Source organism: Sturnus vulgaris, chromosome 6, assembly GCF_052056855.1.
Source record: "Sturnus vulgaris isolate bStuVul1 chromosome 6, bStuVul1.hap1, whole genome shotgun sequence".
NCBI lineage: Eukaryota > Metazoa > Chordata > Aves > Passeriformes > Sturnidae > Sturnus > Sturnus vulgaris.
The window spans coordinates 42,432,369-42,455,403 of record NC_142248.1 but is presented as its reverse complement, the minus strand read 5'-3'; the positions used below and the strand labels follow the sequence as shown (position 1 = coordinate 42,455,403).

Below are 23,035 nucleotides of genomic sequence, written 5' to 3'. Positions count from 1 at the left end.
TTATTTGGGAGGAGATCTGTGTTGTTTCGCTGTGCAGCTTTTTTTGCTACAGCAATCCAGTTTCTGGCCATGGGATCATGGGTGTAAGTGCCAGGGTGGGACCCAGGGCACAGTGGTGGAACATCCCAGAAGCTCAGGGGGAAAACGTGGGCCAGGATCTGATGGTGGGCATGGAGGGAAAAGGGAGAGTCATAAACCAGGGGGGAAGGGGAACATGACCCAGTGAGAGAGAAGAAGAGCTTGGCTCTGTGCCAGCAGGACCGAGTTGGACTCCTCTCCCCCCAGCCCTTCCAGGCACTGGGTTGTGTTTCTCCCAGCCTTGCCCTGAAGCCAGCACAGCTCTCTCCCTCTCTCAGTGCCACAACGAGCACTGGGCACCTCCGCGGCTGCCGACCCGCTCCGCGCATCCTTCAGCCCGCTCTGACGAGAGGTTTTATGGTTCCCCTTGCCCGCCCCTCCCGGGGCTGCTCCCCCCTCCCGGTTCTGGCGTTTCACGTCCCCATCCTCTGCCGCGAGCCCCAGGCAGCACCTCACCGCCTGTCCAGCTCTGAGCCGCGGCACCTGCTCCATCCTCCGGCTCACCCCGCAGCCCGGCCCGGCCCGGCCCGGCCCGGCGCGGAGCATCGCGGTGGCGAGACCTGCTCCTCCCTCCTCCCCTATTCCTCCTCCCTCCTTCTCTGTCCTTCCCTCCCTCCCTCCCCGCGGCCTCGAGTCGCGCCAGTGATGGAGAGAGCGTCACCGTCTCCTAGCAGCGCTCCTAGCAACGCTCCTAGCAACCGGGCAACATCTGCTCCCGCTGGACCAATCCGCGCGGGGAACATCTGGGCACCCACCTCCGCGGGCTGCGGCCGGGAGGTGATGCGCTCCTCAGTGGCTGCAGGGACCCGCAGGAGCTGCCACCACCGCCGCCACCACCGCCGCCACCACCAGCAGCACCGCCGCCACCTCGTCCTCCAGGAGCAGCGAGGGAAGGACGGAGCAGCCCTCCCTCTGGAGCCGGGGCTCGCTGGGTGAGTGCCACTGAGCCCGCGGGGACAGGGAGGTGTGGGGCTTTGCTGGTGGGATCTGCTCCAGAGGGTTTAGCAGGTGGCTGTCGGCGTGGAGTAAGTTTTGTGTTTGTTTGGGAGCTCTCGTGGCTTTGCTGCAGAGTGGGAGAGGAAAGAGCTGAGGGAGGCTCCGCGCGTCCCGCAGTGCCACGGGCAGAGGTGCTGCTGCTCTGCCGGACTCTACGAAAGGTCATTTCGACCAGAGTCCTCTCTTTACAGTCAGGGCTGAACTCTGAAAAGTAACCATAGCTCCTCTTTCCATCGCCTGTTAATGCTGTCATCCTCTGGGATGACACAACTGTCTAAATATAGTTGTCTTATAGCTGCGAGACATGAGTACGGACACATACGAGCTCTCTTTTCCTTTCTCTCTTACAGGATTTAGACATGTCTAATTTCGTTCATGTACTCAAAAAGTCTGAGTGCCTCTGGCACACACATGTAAAAGTGCAGAGTTCAGGTATACACATGCATCTGTGATCGTTTTTCCCCCTGAGAGTGGGAGATGTTCTTACTACAGTGTGCCAGATACTTCACCCAGAAGGCAAGGCACTAGCCTGGAAAATGTACTGTATGTCAGGCAAACTCTGAAATGTGCACCCTGTTAAAGAGAAATTGGAATCTGACTTTCTCAGACCTGTACTGCTCTGCAGGCAGTGTGAGTGTGTATGATAGAAAATTAATGCTGCTACTCAAAATAATGGCATGGTTTTAATAGTAGCCCCTTAGCTTTCCTCTGAGGTTGACAAGAATTAATGGAGAAAATAATGTGCCATTTTAAGAGGTGGTTGGGACAGAATTAATGTTCTAGCTTCAGAAACATCCAGATATTTAGAGGAGCAAGCTGTATTTTTGCAGCATTTGCTCTGAGTGGATTACAGCTACGCCAGTGAGAGACTGAAATGTTTTTTCCTAATGTTTTATCTACTTTCCTGATGTGTGAAAGGGACTCCAGGAAGCAAGGTCAAAGTTAGAGAATGGGGTGTAACATCAGAACTCTTATCTATCCCTGTTACTAAGCCCTATGGGGGATGCTGAAATAGCACTTTCTCCTCTTGTGGTCCAGCTGCTCGCAGTGTTTGTCCTGGTTTTGCCACCTGAGCCATGTGTGTTTCTCCTTGATCCACCCCGGCAGGTGACCGTTCAGCAGTGCCGTGCTGCCAGAAATGCTCGCTGAGCCCGTGCGAGGGGGAAATCTTACCAGAACTGCTGAGATTACCCCGGAAAGACCCTTTGCAGACTGACTCCGCATCCTCAGGTAACTAACAAGTTTGCAAACTTCGGCTGGTTGGGCTGAGTGCGGGAATTTACTGGGATTAATGCCGAAGAGGGGGTGAACCTGGAATTATTATTTTATTCTCTTGAGGAAAGCAGTGGGACTGTAAGGAGTGAGACAGAACGGTCTCTCAGCCATTAAGTCTCATGCCTTCATGCCCTCACGAGAGCGATTCAGATGCTTTGTGCCTTGTACACATGTGTGCCCAGGGACAATCTGCAATTAGGGAGCTCTGCAGAGCAATCAGCAAACTAAAAGGCGGTTTTAAAGTGCAAAGGCAGCAGACGAGAGTGCGGCTGGGGGTCCCCGCCTCCCCGTGGGTCAATGAAAAGGGGCTTGTTCGGTCTGATAAGGCTCGGTGTGCTAGAAGGGCTGCCATCGATTGGCAGCCGCGTGAAATCCTGGGGCTGGCATGTGTTTTCGATCCACATGTTCATCTTCCTGTGGTCTGGTAGCTTTGCGTTGTCAGCTGGGAATCCCACGGTGGGACCAGCTGCTTACGCTGCCCTAGGAGAGGAGAAAAGCAGCAGCGGAGCATGTGAAACCAGGAGCACGTTTCAGCTGAGCACCCCCTAATTGCGAGTGCTCTGAAGGTTAGGGATGGGGGAGTTCATCACCGCAGTTTGACAGCAAGGACACGGTGATATCCCGCCATGTCAAAGTCACGTCTCCTGCTGATAATAAAGGCATTTTCTGTGTGCTCGGAAGCCTCAGGTTTTGTATTTGAGCACGCAAGGGATGCTCAGCGAAGGTCTCCGTCTCAGGCAGCTGTAGCTCGCATATTGATCACTGTCCTTTAGGCTGCGATAGGAGCCCTGCAGGCAGCGGCACTTTTGAGTCACCACCTCGGTGCGCAGCTTGGCGGGGCTGGCTCGGCCAGCCGGCTCCGTGCTCACCCCCTGCAGATGTCTGCATCAACAACCAAACGCTATTGACTCGGACGAGCCCTTTCACTGCAGCGCTGAGCAGGCAGGCAGGGATTTTCTTCCCGAGGAAAGGAGCAGGCAGGTGTGGGGATGCTCCCAAGGGTTCGTATACAAGTTCTGGGACGGGGCTGCTGTACAGAGCCGGGGCTTGCAGGTCTGTGTTGTCCGAGACGCAAAAGCACAAGCTCAAGTGTTTTTTTTTCCTGCACGTTCAATCATTTTTTAAACTCCGTCTCAGCTCCTGTCTCGGCTAGGCTGCAGCCCCGTGGAAATCGCCCGGCATTAATTCATGCTGAAGAGGGGCTGCTGTCACTGGGGCGATGCAGGAGCGCAGGTGAAGTCACTTTGCTGCAATTTGCAGTTCAAATGGGAAGTTGCCATGATATAAATCTATTTCCAATCCAATTTAGATAAAACAGCCCTCTGTCCAAACATGCCTAATAACTCTGCGAGTACCACGCCACAGAGCACCATAATTATTCCTGGAGAAATAAACAGGAACGGACACATTTTGCTCTGTTTGAAAGTACAATTAAAGCCCTTGCGGAGCTGAGCCTGAGAGCTCCAACCCTGAGACAGAGGCGTTTATTCCCTCACTGCCGCGCGTGGGATTTATATCCCAAACTTCCATTAGCGCTAATGGCAGCTCCCGCCGCCGTGCCCCGATGCGCTGCGCATTCCGAGCAGGCAGGCTCGGGGCTGTAAACACCGGGCAGCTGCGAATCGCACCCAGCCCTTGGGGAGCGGCGCAGGGCTGGCGGCTGAGCGCTGCCGGGATGCTCGATGCGCTTTCCCGACGCTCATCCAGGCTGGAAGGACAAACCTCAGGCTCGGGACTCAGCGCTGTGCTGGTTGGTCCCCGCGGGGAGATTTTGGCCCCGTGCCTTGACTGGTGGTGTAGCGCTGGAGAAAACGTAATGTGATTAAGATGTATCCGTCTCTGAGCTTGAGTGAGGCAGAGGCAGTGACTCATACCACCTTGCTGGAGCTGTCAAAACACTTGGCTCGCGAGAATAGCCTTCTACACAAAAAGCACTGATTCAATATGTTTATATTTAAACAAAACACTCAGGGTCTGATTCACTGCGGCATTACTACAGCCCTGGATGGCTGTAACCCCGGCCAAGCAGCTCCCAGGCACGCACAGAGCCGTGGAGTGCTGACTTCCAATAAGTGTTAGAGAAAGGCTTGGTCCTTGCGAGCCTCCTGCATGGAGAGGGGTCCCTCGAGGGTTTCAGCATCGGTGCTGGTGCTGAGGGCACAGTGCAAGGTCACAGTTCATGCTTTGCTCCCCTGAACCTGCAGACAGATGTGTGGGCACCACAGCAGCCACGAAGATGATGGTGATGAAATGAGTGGTGGTGGGATGGCAGCTGCACTGATCACAAGAGCAGACCCTGAGCTTCTCTTGGGCTCTGGGACAGGACCTGTGTGTTTTCAGCTCACTGTCTCACCCTGCAGGTGTGCCGGCAGCACCTTTTCTCTCCCGGGGAGCTGAGCCACCTGTGACAGCCCATGGGAGCTCCTGACCTGGGGAATTGGGTGCTCCAAGCTCTGCAGATTTGGAGCTGCTGGGATGTGCTGACAGATGGTGATGGTGTTGAGCAGCTTGGGGCTACTTTGCTCCTCGAGTGTAGTCTTTCATTTAAAGCTGGGAACATATTTCAAACCAAACTTACAGCCTAGAGATGCTCTTAGTGTTTGCTGTTTCCCTTCCTTGCTCCAAAACTAAGTTATGGGTATCGGGGTGAGGGGGTTGTGACAACTTTGCTGCTTTAGCTGGTCTTAGGTCTTTAGGAATTTAAATTCAGCCAACCAAGGGTATGTCCCAGGCTGGTGCTGAGCATAACCCCAGAAAGGGGATGCCAGCTGGGTGCTCAGTGAACCCACTGCCAGGATGGTCATGTGTGTCCCTCAGCAAAATACAATTTTTCCGTCTGCTCCTGCCAGCCAGCACCAGCCCCCAGCCATGGCATGTGCAAAACCACAGCCCCCCTTCCCTCCCAGCCACAGGCTGCCAGTGCTCCTTCCCTTGTCCCGGCTCCCTGATGTCTCCTGCACCACCTGTACTCAGGGGATGCTGAATTTCAGTCACCCTCCATCTCTGGGGCAGGGAGCAGAATTCCCGTGGCCAGGAGCAGGAAGGGAGAGTTTTGCATGGAGCTGGCAGAGCTGCAGGACTGAGCTGAGATGCTCTGCACGCTGTGCTTGTCTGTGCTGCCCCTACACTCAGTATGATTTTCTGCTTCCACTGCACACAGGCAGTGCTAGGGCTGTGCTTCTAGCCTTTTGCCTGAAAAACACTAGGGAGTGTGTTTTAGCACTTAGAGGTTTGGTTTGAGGGAAAGGCTCTACCTGTGTGCTGGGTTTGGCTCCTTTCCCAGCCCTGACAGCCTGGGTGGCTATGGGTATGTCACTTCATCTGTCTGTACCTTTGTCTTCTTCAGAGCAGTGTGAAGAAAGCTGTAATGTTCTCCCATCCCATGGCACTGGGAGATAAATGTGTTTGGTTTTGTGCTCAAATAACACAGCACAGTGGGGTTTCCACCTAGGCGAACATGATATCAGAGTAATTAAATACCCAGGCTGTCCAGGCTCTGGTGTAACTCAAATATTGGAATAAAACCTGCAAGCAGAGAAGGTTGCTGCATATGAATTGAAACCTGTGTTTGCAGCTATTCAATGCCAGTGGGGTGGTGAAGATCACAGCTCTGCCCTTGCCTTTAAGAGCTGAGGTGGGTGTTGGGAACATCTCTGGTGTGTGTGATGGTCCAGGGCGACTAGAACCCTGTAGCAGTCCTTGACTACCTTGGCAGTGTTGTCCCACTGTAAGAGCAATAGTCCCTCTCCTGGAGAAATGCTGCTCTGAAGTTCAATCCATATCCTGATGGGTCCCAGAGAAGGGCTGAGGGGTCTTGACTCCAAATGAGGTGTTAATCCACCAGTCAGTTTTCTGCATAGATCTGCAGAATCCTTCATGAGAATCCTCCATCATCACAGACTTGAAATTCAGTGAGAAAATGCAAGAATCCTCTCATTGAGGGGATTTCTTCCTCAGCCCCTTCTGGTGGATTTTTGATGTAGAAAAATGAAGGGAGAACACATTGCACCTTCCTGCCAGTGGAGAAGAGATGCTGTCAGCCCCTGGAATGGCTGTGTGGGTAGCAGCTAAGACTCAAGGAGCCCCTCATGCCCCATGGAAGGATCCTTCCAGCAGCATGAGGTCTGTGTTCTGGCTGTGCAATGCATTTTGGCTTTTCTATTGTGTCGGGGAAGCTGTCCAGAACCAAATTCTTTATTTCTTCAGAAAACCTAAGTTTCAAATGCTCCCATAAGGAGATCCCAGTCTAGGGAAGAAAATAGAGGTCCCATAGGACCTGACTTTGAGTTATTCTATGAAGTGTCTCTGAATACTCTCTTTTCCTGGATTGCCTTTAGACATCAGTATAATAAAGCTTTATTTATTTATTTATTTATTTTTAAAAGTACATTCAAAAGCAAATAACAGAAATTTCTTATAAAAAGGAGGTTTTGGGAGGAGACTGTGCCTCCCAGAAATGCACATGGCTCCTCGTGTTTCCTGGTGAATACCCAAACCAAACCCAATCCTGGCTCTCACAGGGACCCAGTGCTCACCAGGCTGAGTACCACTGGAATTATGGACCTCATTAAATGCTGAATTAGCACCATGTCACCTTTCCAGGGCGATGACCAAGCTCAGAGCAGGAAGCCAGGCGTGGCTGCAGGTGCCCAGAGCGCCCTGGTCCTCTGCAGGGCTCAGCTCTGGAGGAACAAACCTCCCCTGGGCTCTTGCCACAGGACAAAACCCAATATTTCCTTTTCTTATACCAAATGTTGAGCTTCCATCCTCTGTGACCCGAAAAACTGAAGCCACCCGGAGAACAAACCAGCTCCATCACCCTCCCACTGAACCGGGGCTCTCCTGCTCTTCTGAGACAACACTACCATCTAGTGAATACACTCTGCATTGGCTTCCCAGGGAAGCCACCGAGCTCCGTGCATGATGTGTGCAAATAAAAACCCAATCCTCGGCCCACACTGAGGGCACAGGGTCCCCTGTCCTGCACACAGGTGGCCCCATCCTGGTGTCTCCTGCAGGGCATGGTGACATTCCCACGGAGGGCATCTCCTGCCTGCTCTGTGGGGCTGTGGCTGGCCCTGACACCCCACTCAGCTGTGGGACCAGGAGATCCTGCCTGTGCCCAGTGCTGTGGGGGTCACGCCAGAGAGGGGAGAAGGGCTTGCTATGCTGGCAAGCCTCGGGATGGCTGATTCAGACACAGCTTCACATTTGTCAGCCTCTCTACTGTGTTTCCAGTGGGTTGAGGGCAGCAGGCTGAGGCTGAGTGTTGTCCTGGATCCCTCCTTGCCCTGCACACCCTAGACTCTGATGTGGCAGCCACCCTGGCAGCAAGCACTACTGACTTTCTTTTTCCTCTTTTGTGCAGAGCTGATCTGATCGGGGCCTACCAAAGACATTAACGACGTCGAAAGTAGCTTACTTTAAGAGAAAATATGCAGAAGAAGAACATTTACATCAAGATTACCATGAGTATTGTCCAAAAGTGAGTACCTCTCTCGCTCCCACCCTCCCCCTGGTTCCATTCCTTGGTGCTAAAGACCCATCCATTTACTCCCCAGCACCTGATACTACCAGAGGACCGGACTTGTATCCTAAAACTATCTCTCCAGAAACTCCGCTTCCTGGACGACCCCGAAGCCTATCTGCGTAGGTCTGTATTAATTAACAATCTGTTGAGGAAGATTCACCTAGAGACAGAGAGGGAGAGCTATGAATACTTTAAGGAGGCTCCGTGCTATAGGACTGCCTACTCTGACGCACGAAAACGGCTGAAGTTTATGGTGCAGGAGTGCTGTTCCCAGTCGCTCTATTATGAAGAGCTGCACTCGTATCGCATCGTGCCTTACTCTGCAGAGAACGCCGTTTACGGGATGGGCTACACGGGCAGCCACCTGGAGCAAAATTCTCAGTTGCTTATTTATAAAATGAATTAAAGTAGCTGTTAGACCCACTGATGTTTGTTTCTGAATGCTTGAACTGCTTGTGGAGGTGTTGAGGTGAGGCACAAATTGCAGATGTGTTTGCGATCGGAGGCGGAGGCGCCGGGAGCTGAGTGGAAGGTGCTTTGGATGATGCTCTGCAGCCCCCCTGTAAAACCCCGGTGTGAAGCACCTTGCTGTGCACACAGAGAGGTCCTAAACCTGCAGAGACCGCCTGCAAGGCGGTTTGTAGAAACAAAAGCTGCACTTAAAGTTACCTGTGTGTAGATACGGATGCTCCAAATCACTTTCGCAGTTAAATGACGCCATCCCCGGTGCAAGGGGAGCCCCCGAAGCAGTGGAGTAGTCTAACAGTGAGGAGTAAAACACAAGATATCTGCTGTAAAAGTATAGACAGAAAGTTTCTTTGAGTATTGCTTTGATCATGAAGGAGCCAGTGCCAAAGGAATCAGTTTTTAGCTTAGGATTTTCAGAGACTGAACTCGCTTGCTACTTACAGACACTCTAAACTGAGATTTGCAAGGGTTTGTGGGTTGGTTTTTTTAAAAAATAATTGCATTCACCTTTTACTTATATTATCTCTTAGCTGGTATCTACTTTGCTATTTTAATACGAACCAGAATGACTCACAGGAAAGATTTTTTCTTCAGCCCATCATCGGTGTTCCCTTAACTTCATTTGCCTCTTCCCCTAGCTGTTTCCCTGATACTTCTTTGCATGCTAATTTGCTGTTTGGCCCGAGGTTCACACTGGTGCTAGGGAATAGACAGCAATTTCTTTTTATGCGGACTATAAAAGGCAGAAAAACAATGATAACTCTCATAGATAGAGAATGAATGTATCTGACAGATGCTGGTAAGACCTCAGAGGCTCTCCTGATGAAACTGCTCAGCATTAGTAATTATGTTTCAGGTTAAGTGAAATGTCTAATTTCAATCTGGGAATTAACTTTAAAATATGTAAATACATATATTTCACAAGCTATGGCATGTGGGATGTTCAGCAAACGGAATGACTACAAGTGGAAAGTTTCATAGCTGCCAAAGCTACGTCATGAAAATACCAAAGAGTAACATTAGGGAAAAGATGATGCTCCAGCAATGGGGTCAGAAGCAAAGATTGCACTATAATCCGGGGGAATGTGATTAACGAGCCTGTAAATGAGCTGTTAGCGATACACTCGCAGCTCCCCCGCGGGGGACCTGCAGCCCAGAACTGCTGAACAAATACTCGAGATGGTTCAAAGCCTGTCAAAGTCCTAAAGGTCTGCTGGCTTGCAGCGAAGAAAATGGCTTTGCCTCGCTGGCTATCACCACTTTAAAGCTTTAAAGCAAAGTAAATAATAGCGCACACTCAGCTGGAGGCAGATATAGATACATATATATATATATATATCTAAGAACTTAATTTTTTTTTTTAAGGCTTTGCTCTTGCAGATGTGGCTGATGCTATTTCTGAAGCATTATATCGTGTGAACAAATACCGTGGCTTGCCAGGAATGTGCTTTTTGTGTCAGATTCCTCCTGTCACCCTGCTCAGAGCATCTCGGTTGTGTGTGTTGCACATATCGTCACAGCAACCCAGGCCCGTGTTAGTGCTGGAGAAAAGGCAGAAAGGCAAAGGCAAAAAGGTGTGAAGAACAAAGTTAACTCTGGTATCAGTAGTTAGAAGTCAGTAGAGGTTTAGGAGACAGAAGGAAGCAGTAAAATCCAGATTTTTTTTTAAATTAAAAAAAAATAGATGTCAAGAGTGTAATTCAAAACAAGGATAACCTGCAAACTGGAGAATATAAACATCTCAGATACTGTGGGAAGGCTGAAAAAACAGGGCAATGCTGTTTGGGAGGTGCTGTTAGTCATGCTGAATGTTCAGGTTTCTGTTTTTGCTTTCAGACAAGTCATATTTACTTGTCTCTTAGAAAAGGGTGTCTTTCACTCCTCAGCCAGTGCAGTTCAGCCTCAGTGCTTCCTGGCTGTGTGTGGTTTAATTCCTGCCGCCCCTGGGCTTGCACCAGCCCAAAATCATGCAGCTGATCCTATTGCACCATCTGAGAAATGGTTTCAGTGAGGTTTGAGAAATCTCCAGTTTGAGAAATCTCCAGTGGAAAGGGGCCATGCCCACTTCAGCAGGGGGCTGGGAGAGCCCAGGCTGCAGATCAGGTGTGTGACAGCCCCAGTGCCACCAGTAGGAGCCCAGTTGCTGTTTGAGAGGTGCCATTGTCCCCCAGGAGCTCTCTGCCCTCTGCGGCACCGGGAACGCCTCGTGCCACCCCAGGCCAGGGGGAATGGTAAAGGAAAATTGCTCCTGTCTTCTAATTTTTCAAACCATGTAATTTTCCACTCTGAAGTGGTCTGATTTATGCGTTTTTTTTTCTCTTCATGTCAGTTTTCACCTGATTTCATAACGATCTAGCATGTACAGGAAATGCTTAAATGCTTCTCTCGCTGGCTGGCTTTTTTTATTCATAGGTTGGTTCTGGCTTGAATAAACAAAACTTTAACTTAAAATTAGACACATTTCAATGAAATTTAAAAAGCTCTGTAGGATCAAAGTCTTTAACCTCTCCTGAACAAAAAAACATTGACCCTGTCAGATTCACCTTTGAAGAGGTTCTTTGCCTGCTGAAAGAGGCAGATACTTTCTTGCCTATTGAAAGCTTCTCTGTGAAGGCGTTGTGATAACTGAACAGATATAACAGACAAAAATCTGCATCAGGTCACAAAACTCCTTGGGCTAGGAAAGATAATTGACTCATGTTTTTCTCATGTGCTGTTTTTTTGAACAAAACTCATTGTCTCTGTTTTACTTTTAACTTGCTCCAGGAGCTGTTAAAATGGATTTTTTTCTTTCTAGAGAACAAATTGGGTTTTTTATGGTTGACTTTTTATTATGGAATTGTATCAAAGGCTCGCTATTCTATATGCTTTAAATCTGCTTCAGTTTTTGCTGCCTTCTGCTTTGCCCAGTGATTGGTGCTGCTGAAAAGTGGGTCTGAAAAATTCAACTTGAGTGCTTAAAAATAGTTTAAGCATGGGGTGGCTAAGAAGTACAAATGTGCAATAACATTGCAAGTGACTTTTGAAATATTTAATTTGACACCTTTTGAATTATATACTTATATTGATTTTAACATTTAGTTGCCAAGTTACTGGGTACCAGCATTTCAATACAGCTACATACAGTGATTTTCCTTTTGTGGGTTTGTAGCTACAGTTCAGCTCTTCTGGCTTCTGATGTGAGAATCGTCTGTAGGTGGTCAACTTTCAGTGAGATAGATTTATATATATATATGTTCTATTATGACTGCATTAGGAACTCCTACATATGGGCTATGTTTGCACTGGATGTAAAGAAAGTCCTTGCTTCCCTTTGACTCAGTTGCCTAGGAGATAGAATATTCATCAGAGAGAATATAGATGAGCTGGGTAACAAGGACAGACTTGGTGAGGAGAGCTGATCATTTTGAAAATGACTGGCTTAGGACAATTCATTTTCACCTGGGAATAGCAGCACACTTGGCTGTAATTAGAGTTTCTATGAGTTGAGTTTTCTTTGTGCTGCATTTCTGGCTGGACATGCTGGTGAAGGGTGCAGGGGGGTGGCTTTGTGGGGGCCACACTGTGGGTGTGGATGGGGTGCAGAACCCCAACACTGAGTTTGTGCTTTAGTGAAGGTGTCCCCACCCATGGCAGGAGGGTCAGAACCAGAGATGGTCTTTAAGGTCTCTTCCAACTCAAACCATTCCATGATTCTGTGACATTAGGGCCCTGATCCTGTAAATGCTTGGGTTATCACCCGATTTCCTTGCACAGACCCTGCCACTGGAGCCCGGGAGGCTCCTCATGTGCTTGATGCTCAGCATGTGCATGAGCTTGTGCAGGGCTGGGCTCAGTCGAGATCCGCCTCAATCGCCGCGCCAGCGGTGACGGCGACCACTGAGCTGCAGCCTGAGCTCTTGAATACATCTCTATTGCACTGTAAATTGGACTTCTGTTTTCCAATGAATGTGTTGAGTATATGGACTATTGTGCCTTAAAGTCCCATCCTCGTATGAGCCTTTGTAAATGTTCTGTACATCCGCAAACCGTCTGTGGCTGGAATCTCTGTGCGCTCTCTACAGATCTGAGCTGGTTCTTGGCAGGACCTTGGGAAACCCAACCCTGACCTCAGTTTGCCATGAGCACAGAGGGGATTTGCCAATTCCCTCTTTTCTTTTTTCAGATTGCTTTCTTCTCCGACATTCATGAAATTGTGTTTTTTTGGTTTCTGCCGTAGCTGGGCTCTGGGCCACCTGCAGCGCCAAGAGCCCCTCGCAGGAACTCAGAAAGTTGTAAAAAAGTTGTCTCCAGATTTTAAACACCACCTGTAGAATTCCAGGAGGGAATCACAGCTGCATGTAACAACTGTGGCAGGTGTAGTCAAGTATATCATCATATATTTGACACGATTGACAAAGCAGAGAAGGGAACACCTATTTCTATTGAAATGCATGAGCCTGCATTATGTTAAATATATGGTGATTGTACACCAAGTAATTGGAATAATACCTACTGGTTCTGTAACAAAAAAAAAAAAAAAAGGCTTTTTAATGTTTAAAATTACCTGGGACCTGATTGAAGGTTTTTATGAAATTGTTTTCTAAAGTGAATAGTAGAAAAAATGTATATGTATTTTAAATATACGTATGATGTGCATGTTATTAATAAAGATCTATTTCTATTGAACCAGATGGACTCTTGTTGATTGTATGCTGTTTGGTTTACAAGTTAACATGCAATGTTTCTAAAGAAAAGTTTCTAACTCCATCAATCCCCTAAAAAACTTATAACCACAGATTCTTTGAGGGACCTGGATCAGAGGGCGAACCTGGGGTAACTCCTGTGTCATTTACTTGTCCTGCCCTGATCCCATTGTTTGCATCCCAACTTGCCTATGGACTTGCAAGACCCTTCTTCTTTTCCTTGTTTATGTATTTTATTTCAAAATCTGCAAGGAACAATTTTCCTAATGATGTTCTGCAGGGCATGTTCCAGATGCTGCAGAAGTGTCAAAGTTAAAATAGTTAGCTTCTGGAGCCATTCAGAAAAATGGGATTTTTTAACTAAAAATCCTGATTATGATGGAAAGATCACCATCTTCCTTATCCTCAGGAATTATCTTTGGCATTATTTTCTTGAAGAAGCTGAAGTGAAACACTGAACATATTTAAGAGATGCTGAAAAGGAGAAATACTTCCAGAAGGATGGGCTTTCCCCTGTGGCAGGAGCCTCTTGAGGCAGTCACAAGGAAATACCTTCCAGGGCCAGGTGCTTCAGCTCCCATCTCCAGCCAGGACTTGGGTACCACCTGGGCTGCAGGTCCAAGTTTTGTAAAGACTGAGCACCCCCACCAGGTGTCATAGGCACACAGCACATCAGTCACCTCCTCTGAAGGTGTTGCATCAGGAGACAGCAGCTGGATGTTCCAACCTGAGCACAGCTCTGAAACCACTGATCCTGAGCCCCCTACATGCCTCATGTGAGTGTGGTGTTGCCAGGATTAGCAGCCACCACTCAAATCCTGGGATGTTCCTTGTCAGACACAGTCCTTTACCTGTCTGTGAACCACTCTTCATTTTAACCAAAGAACAATACCTCGACCTTGGCCTGGGGCTGTGCATGACTTAGAGGAATGGGCTTGCTGCATGTCTGAAGTTTTAACCTGTTTTTCCCCCCATATTTTTTGTGAATGACCAAGGGTCTCTGAGGTAACATAGCCCTGGCATAGAGATATATATTCAAATCCCCAAAATTCCTCCTGGATCCTTGGTAGGAGCAGCCAGCTCTTAGGATTCACCACGCTGGTAAGATATGCTGAGGCTTTCTTGGCCCAGCTGGGGAGGGAAACAAAAGGCATTGGAGCAGCTTCCCACCTCCCAGAACAGAGGCACTGTGCTGTCCAACACAGGCAAATATTTCCCACTATCGATATTTTCAAAATTATGTGGATCATCCTGCCACAAAGCTCATTCAGCTGCAGAATTAAGGTGAGGCCCTCTATGCCAATTCCTCTGCTGCTTAAGGAGGTGATGAAAATACCATGGCCAGACTATTATGGGCTTGCTCTGCACTCAGCAGTATCTTCTTTTTAGCTCTTTACAGCCACTTTGAATTGAAGTAGCTGCTGGGCTGCCCTACCCTGGCAGGGCCAGCCCAGACCCACGGAGCAGCTGGCACAGGACCCAGGGAACCCAGCTGAGAGCTGTAACTCATCATTACATCCCACCCTTGGTGCATTTCAGGGTTTAGTTAATTCAGGCCCCGAGATAAGCAGCGCTGATGGCCAAACCAGGTGATGCTTTGAGGTCCTGGCTGCAGTGCTGTGCAGAGCCCTGCAGCCTCCCAGCACTCCCAGTCCAGTGGGGAGGTCTGCTCTGCCTTGGCTGATGTGCCACTGATGGGAAATTGCCCCCCATTGGGCTGAGTGGTGCCAAATTGTAGCTCTTACTGGCTGAAGGAGCCTTTTTTTGTGACATAAACTGCTCAGTGGAAATCAATGCCCATTTGCTTCAAAGAGGTTTGTGTGTAACATCTGCTGTCAGGGGGAGAGGAAGGACGGCTGGAAAGGAAAAGGTCTTTCTCCCTGTAGGGTGCCAGAATCCCCTGTTCACAGTGGGGAAGCTGTAATTTCTCTCCTGTGTTTGAGGCTCAGGGCCATGTAGAGATTTTAGGTGTGCTGAGACCATCCCATTACAGGGTTCCCTGGGTTCTGTGCCAGCTGCTCCATGAATGTGGGCTGGCAATGCCAGGGTAGAGCAGCCCAGCACAGTCTGGGTGTCTAACCACAGCTCTTGCTGGGATGCTGGGGGGAGTCACAGGAGTTTTTTAACCTATCTCTATTGGGATAATCAATCCCATACACAGAAAGCATTCCAAAAGGCTGGATGCACCATGCCCCAGGCAGACAGGGTCTCTCCCAGAGCTCTCTTGTGCAGGCAGGGATGGCATCTCGAGGTGGTGTTATCCAGGGAAACATTGGGATTTTGTAGGTAGATGGAATTGCAGGGGGGGACTCTGTGAATGCACCCACTGTGACAGTGCCATAAGGTCCTGCACTGTGTTAGCAGGTATTAATGCAGGTCCTGCATAGCCAGGTGTAGAGTGTGATATCCCACATTTTGATAACAGAATCAGAGTGCTGTTCCTGATGATCCAAATGAGTTGGGTCACTTGCTTACAGAATTAGTGTAAACAGCTATTTTCCAGCAAAATTTTGGATCTAAGGCTAATGGGCATCTTGGTACCCTTTAGGAGCACAGGTCCATATACAGATAGCTGTGGTGAAGACACATCTGCCCTGGAGGAGAGCCAGAGATTGTATCTGGCTGCTGCTCAGACAGGTGGTTTGCAGAATGGAGAGGCTGGTTTGGGAGCACCTGGTTTAGGACAAAAAACCTGAACTAGAAGTTCTGAATTCCCAAAAGTCTTGCAGTTGCTACCAAGGAGTTACTCCTCTTCTGAGATTGTTTTACCTGGTAGTTTGTGTTTTGGGAGATGGGTCTGAGTTTATGATGGGTCACACTTCATCTGAGTGAAGACATGACCAGGGGCTGATGCACTGGCTCAGAGGTGTCTGCCCTAGTTCCACTTGGGAAAAAAAAAATCAGTGTTGGGAGGGAGACTTATCATAAAGCTGAAAAAGCCCGCATGGATCTTACATTTGCAGATTTAAGGCTGGGATCACCTGGAAAGTGAGGGCAAGCTGCAGATGGCACAGGGCAATAGTAAGTCAAATGCTGGTACCCTGGGAAGTGAGCCTGCCCTGTGGGACACCTTGTCCCTTGTTCCCCAGGCAGGTCGCTACTCCCCCAGCGGTGCAGGGCAGGTTTTGTGCCTGAAGATGGCACTGCTACATTGAAGGATTGCTGGAAAATTGCTGTCGTGGAGCTGGGTGGGAGAGCAGGCAGAGCAGCAGAGGGAGCTCAGGTGTGGGTGCAGTGGTGGCTGCTGGCTGAGCCCTGCTGCCCACGGACAGGCCAGCCCAAACAAGGCTGCCTCTTGGCAACATCATCCTGAGATTTTCCTTAGCTTTTGGCCCCAGAGAATGTCCAAGTATTGCTAGTTTGATGTAAACTCTCTCCTCTGTTCTCTTAAGAAGTGTGTGTTGTTTGCTGAGCTCTGCAGAGGTCTGATGTGAGCAGGACAAAACACAAGGAGCTGCTGTTACAAGGGACAATTCCATTCTTGTTCTGGTGGTTAGAAGATGGATGGGAGTGTGAGCCAGGCTCTGCCCAGGTGCTCATATAAAGTGAAACAGCAGTGGCCAGAGCCAAAATGTGTGAATGAAGTTGACTTTTCTGGGCTCTTGCTCCCCCTCCCCTTCACTTCTCGAAGCACCTGAAGAAGCAGCAAATGATCCCTACACTGTACAGGTCAGAAATAGACCCTGCAGTAAGGGAATGATGGCCTTCCCTGACTCCTGGATGACCAAGGTGTCCCAGATCTCTTGTCTGACCATCAATATTGCTCTATTTCATTGCAAAGGTTATGGGAGACTGGCTGCAATTAGGGGGAATTGGCAGTGATGTCTTGAGCTGGAGCTGGGTCTGGATTTAGTTTTCTGTGCATTGGCACTCCAAAGGCCACTAAGAGAGAGAAGAATTCTTTGCCCATTATGACTGTGTCTCTATCCACACACACAGAAAAATGCATATCTGCATGTATTTCCCTTCACCACTGGAGGGCTGCATCTACCTGCAGACTCTATTTAGGTTACACTAAACCCAGAGCACCTGTCACTTTGAGAGATGTGTTGTGCCAGCGTAATTGGGGAAGGCTGAAAAGCAGAAACTGTTTTCTTTTGGGAGAAATCTGGCTGTAAACTTAATCGGTTTGCAGCGAAAGCGCTTTTTTTTTTCCTGTTGGAAGCTTTGTGGTTAGCTCTAATAAAAGCAATGGGTTGGGAGGGAAGGGGAAATTTTTTTCAGGTAGGCAGGGCTGTGAAAATAGGAGCTTTATTTGTTTTGTGTTCCTTCTTTCATAAATTAAATATTAGGGTCATTGGAGATGAAGAGGTCCTTGAACTCCTGAATTTACTTCCAGCCATCTCTTTCTCTCTTGTGCCTGATCTGGACAGTGATTCCCTGAGGCTCAGCCCCTCAGGTCTCCAAACCCAATCCCTTCTCAGTCCCCTTGGGATCAGCTTTCTGCAGAGCTTGGCAATGGGCTGAGCTCTCTTTTCCTGCTCAACTCTCAGGATTAAAGGTGCAGTTGGGCAGCAGGAGCTTGACAAGTGAAATGTCTTATCTGCAGATGTGTTACAGTACTCTGAAGAGTTCTGCCTCTCCTGGGCTCTCTGCTCAGACTGTTGTGAGGTGTTTTTTTCCAGCTTCACACTGACTTTGCAGATTTCTAGTCTAGCTTTGAGTTGCTGTAGCTTGGAGGTGCAGCAGAGCCTCTAGGAACAGCAAGGCAGGCGTTGCCTTAAGCCGTGCCTGTCCCATTTTAACTGCGGGGTGGTGCTGTGAAGTTTGATGATTGATGATTGACTCTCAGGCAGGGCTCCCTTGGGGATGGGAAACCCTTGGGAAGACTGCCCCGGTGAAGATTCACACTCGGCACAGTGACTTTGTGCTTGTCCAGTTGGACCCATCACCTTTTTCTGCCGCCTTGAGCTCTCACTTCCAAGGGCTGCTGGAGGAATTCAGCTAAGAGCAGTAATGTGGATTGAATTGTCGTGGATGGAATAAAGCTTTGCTTGGACTACAGAGGGCAGCAAATCGTTCAGAATACCCAAGAAGGTTTCATCTCATGCTTATTTTAGCAGCGGCAGCTCTGTTGGAGAAATTCCTTGCAGAGAATGGGGCTCCAGTGCAGGGACCAAGTGACAGCAGGGACACATTCCTCACCCAGGGTAGCTGCTGTACCTGTGGCTCTTCTCCCCAGACTCCCGAGGAAATGTGTTTGTTTGCCAGTAGAAGCTACCCGGGGTGGAAAATTGTGCTTTGTGTTTTCCAGACTATAGTGTGAAATTTAAAGTTGTTTTTTTTTCCTCCACGTAGGTATGTACTCTCCCCTGAAAAGACAACGGAGCAAGCAAGGAAGGGCTGCCAGGTTAAAAGCACAGGAAAGTGCTCCATGGATAAAGTCTTCTGCATTGCTTGCAGGTGTTGCATGTGCACACAAATCCCTCTACACCTTGGTGCTGGTGCTTCTTGCTAGGAGTTGGGACAGGGAAGTGTGTAACTGCTTCAATGAAAGCTTTGGGGGATTTCTTAAAGAAGTCTTTCATAGAACTTCAGGTTTTGCAAAGGCCTTTCTAGATGTGATCTCTTCATTCTGCACCTTTCTGTCTCTCTCTCTCTCCTCTCCCAGATGACTGGGTTCCCTTTAGACTCCTTTGAAAATAAAAGCTTTGGTAAATAAATCAAACAGCATTGTACTTCAGAATCACTAATGGAATCTGGCACTGGTCAGCCACCAAACTGCTCCCTTTGAAACCCTTGCAGAAAGGGAACCAGTTGTATTAAATTAAATTAAATCTCGTGCCATTCATATTTCCACAGTTTTTTGCCCAGTTGCCTGCCCAGGTTTCCCAGCGCAGCTGTGGCTGCTCCAGCCCTGGGAGTGTTCCAGGCCAGGTTGGATGGGGCTCTCAGCAACCTGGTGTGGTGGAAGGTGTCCCTGTTGATGGCAGGGGGGTTGGAACTAGGTGGTCTTTACATTCCTTACAGCTGCAATAATTCTGTGATTCTTTGAGACATTTAATTTCTCTGGGAACCCATGGTATAATTTTCTTTTCAGCATGCAAGAGGACTGTGCCAGGAGAAACAGCCATGCAGCTCTGTTGGTTCCTGCTGAACCCTTTCTGGGACACACAAAGCTTTTACAGACCCGTGAGTGGTGGCAGCACCTCCCTCCATGCTGAGTAATGCTGGATGCTGACATGAGGAATGCCAGAAGTGCTCATCACTGAACAGAATAAATGAGTGGTGAAGGTTCTGGAGCACATGTCCTGTGAGGAGCAGCTGAGAGAACTGGGGGTGGGCTCAGCCTGGAGAAAAGGAGGCTGAGAAGAGACCTCATCACAGTCTACAACTCCCTGAAATGAGATTGTGGCCAGGGTGAGAGTCAGTGTCTACTCCCAGGTAACAAGCCACAGGTCAAGAGGAAACAGCTTAGAGTTGTTCCACAGCAGAATGAGACTGGATATTAGGAACAGTTTCTTCACTGACAGGGTAGTCAGGCATTGGAACAGGCTGTTCAAGGAATCAGCATCCTTGGAAGTGTTCAAAAAATGTGTAGATGTGGTTCTTAGGGTCAAGATTTAGTGGTGAACGTGTCAGTGTTAGGCTGATGGTTGGTCTGTATGATCTTAGAGGTCTTTTCCAAGCTTGGTAATCCTATGAATGTGCAGAAATACAAGTCTGTCCAATGTGCATGTATTTAGTTAACTCCCTTTTGTCCTTCCTGCCTATGAGGTGGTGGGAGCAGGACAGAATTCAGCAGGCTGTAAATGTTTTTTTTTTTTTTTTTTTGCAAAAGTCAGCTTCTTTTCCAGTTCAAACATACACCAAAAGGGACAGCAGGCAAGAACTAGCTGGGATAAGGTATTAACACAGGGAAACAGGTATTGGACTGGATATTTTGGGTGGTCTCTTCTTCTTTTTTTTTTTTTTTCTTTTTAATTGAGCTATTTTGGGAGCTTAGATAAGCTCAGAATGAGCTGGTAGGTGAAATTTTGGTAAATTTTGGTAAATTTTAGCTGGCTTTCCGTTTTGAGCTCCTTAAGGGGTGACAGAAGGGCAACTGCCAGAAAATATCCAGTCTTGGTTTGGAGACTGTGCTTCCCAAGTACACTGTCCCAGTGGTCACAACCATTTAAAAATGTGACTATTTTTTTTTAAATTCCTTTTTTTCAAGTGTCTTGTTTCTAATTGGAACTAGTCTGGACTCAGCTTGCAGGCAGGAGCACTTTGTTAAGCTGCTCTCCTAGATGAAGGATCCCTTTTAAGCACCTGTTATCTTCTCCTTGTGGAGAGAGTGTAATCAAGTTGCCTCCCACTCTCTCCCTTTTGAGACTAAACAGATTGATCTCCCTGTCTGTGGCTAAAAGGCCTTTTCTAAACCTTCCATCAGAGCTTCACTTGGGTACCTGGGCCTGAAATGGGGCTGTAATCACTGAGTGAGTCTTGGGATAAAGTGATTTTCTAAAGTATAACATGAAGCATTAAGGATTTCCTGGCCTGTATGGAGTGTAGTCTTTTTTTTAATCCAGTTTCTTGACTCCTGCCTTTTTAATGTTTGTTTCAGTGGTTCGGACTCTATGGTGCAAAATTGATTCTGGATAGATCACCCTACAGTGCCAGGAGACAGGTTATTGGCTTGAGGTGCAGATTCCCTTTGTCAAACCCAGAATATTTCCTGTTCTCATTAATTCCAGGTCATTCTGGAGAGAGAAGTGGAAGGACATGTAAGAGCCTGACAGAGGGACAGAGGTTTCAGGCAGCTTTTAAAATTCTGTTTATTGCATAGATGAGGTTCCAGCAGCTGGGGGTCGTGGGTGAGCCCAGAGCTGCTGGCCACAGGCAAGTCGTGTGTCCTGAAGCCCCCGAAGTTCTGGTTACAATACATTATATATTTTTCATTGCAGAGCATCTTAATATATGACTACTAATTAAATCATAAACAATACCTTTTACATTTACATATAACCTATCAAAACTGCTAAAATTACCATATCATGTTAGTGACTAGCCAATCATGGGAGTTAGTAGTTACATGTTAAACTTTGAGACTTGTTCTGCAGTGGAAATTTCTGAGATCTTTTCTCTACTTGCAACATTAACTTTCTTGTTTGCCTGTGAAAATCCTTTTGTTTGGTAGAAACATCTTTTGTTTGAGGTGGATTTATCTTTTGCTCTAAGCCATAAAAGCCCCTTCCAACTCACTTGCTTTTTGTCTTCTAGTTACCCAGTAAGACTGGCTCAGCAATTCTTTTCTTCTATATCAAAACTTGCTTTCATTCCTATAAAACCTTCTGTATATCTGTTTATCTTTCTGTATATCTGTTTATCTTTTCTCAAGTCCTCCGTTAAATTCTCGTCCTTCCCAGCAAGGACACACACCTGCAGGAAGGGGACAGGGAGACAGAGAGTGCAGCTCTGAACTCAGGGAAGCCTCACACTCCTCCTGACTGCTGCAAGTGCCAGTGTGATGGCTACAGGGCAGGAGGTGTCAAGGTTATATTGGACCAATATTGGGGTTCATAGCAGCTCCTCATTGCCTTACATGATGTTTTCCTAGCATAGAATTTATGACATGAAATCTCTTTTTTCCCCTCTACCACAAAGGAATTAAAAAAACCCTGCATATTACAAGAAAAAAAGGTAAAAATATAAAAGGATGGACAACATAGGAAAGAAAAGAGGCAGATTAAATAGTTTGTTGTCCCTTGAGTGTTGCTCAAGCTGCTGTCTGTAATCCTGCCCACAGTGTTGTGATAGCTCAGGGGACCATGCAGGTCCCAAAAGTCTCGTTCTCACAGTGAGTGCAGAGCTCTCTGAGACCACCTAAGTGTGCTAACCAGGAAATCTCAAATCTGGGAAATCATACTCTGTAATATGAACTTCAGAAACTCTTGAGTGCTTCTGTAGTCAATGCTAGGAGCTGCTACTGCAGATCAAGACCAGGAGAAATTCCTGTTAAATCAATATTAGATTAATATTTACAGCACTATGACTGATGAGGAGACAATCTGCCTTCACACTGATACTTAAAATGAATCCAGATTCCTGTACCAGGAGCTGGTTCTGCTCCCCCTGGAATGCCATTGCATTCCATTTATTGCCCTAATGCTGTCCAGAACATGCCTGCATGGAAAACCTGGTGTGTGAAAACTCAGATGACTCCAAACTGTCAAGGCATGCTGGATCCTTTTTGTAAAGCCAACTTCCACTGATGTAGTGCAGATTTACAGGACAAGTGGTGGGATGGGGTCTGGGATGTGTGGTGGGAATGCAGGAGCAAGGGGAAGGTCAGAAACCATTTCACTGGTGATTTGTCCCATGGATAAGTCTGTGCAGATGGGTTTGCTGCTGGCTGATTCATCCTGGGCATGAAGGAGAAATGCAAGGAGGGAGAAAAAGCTCTGTCCAACAAGAATTATGGTGGCACATAACATAGATGTGGTGTGTGTCGAGTTATGCTCTAGACAGAATCTAAAGATGCAAGGAAGGATATCACCTTCCCTCTAAGAATCAGGAGGGTTCCTTTCATTCCAGATGGTTACTGGTTTATGTTCCTGTTTATCTTTTCTCAAACATAGTAACAATAAAGCTCCAAGATTTTTAATAATTATAGCGAAAACAAAACAGGCAAAGCCTTTTCCTTTTCTCCTAGTAACTCCCTTGCCTTCCACTGGGAAAAAAAAAAGATAGATTCTCCAAACCTGTGTGGGAGAGAAAAGCCATCAAACAATCTGTGGCTGCCAACTTATTTTTTAAAGTCCAAATTAAGGAGAGGTCAAGGACTGAATAACAAACCCCAGAAATATGAAGATTATATGGGATGCCAAAGGCAGAACTGTGGTCCTGGCAACTGTGATTGCTTTTCTGAGGAGAAAGGAAGCATGTGTGGTTGTGTATTTGTTAGTACAAAGTCAGACATGCTTCCCCTCTCTGAAAGAATCAATAAAATAGAAATATTTCCTTCTGGATACTATGGAAATAATAGAAATTACAAGACAAAAGTGAATAGTTCAGAAAT

General features: G+C 47.7%; 1 long non-coding RNA gene across 1 annotated transcript; it reads left to right on the top strand.

The window, feature by feature from the left end:
* The first annotated feature begins 822 nt into the window (after window positions 1–822).
* On the top strand, window positions 823–10,028 carry LOC148223457 (uncharacterized). The gene is made up of 4 exons (XR_015804280.1): window positions 823–1,010; window positions 2,182–2,304; window positions 7,718–7,834; window positions 7,911–10,028. It is a non-coding gene; the product is annotated as an uncharacterized LOC148223457 (long non-coding RNA).
* Window positions 10,029–23,035: the final 13,007 nt, after the last annotated feature.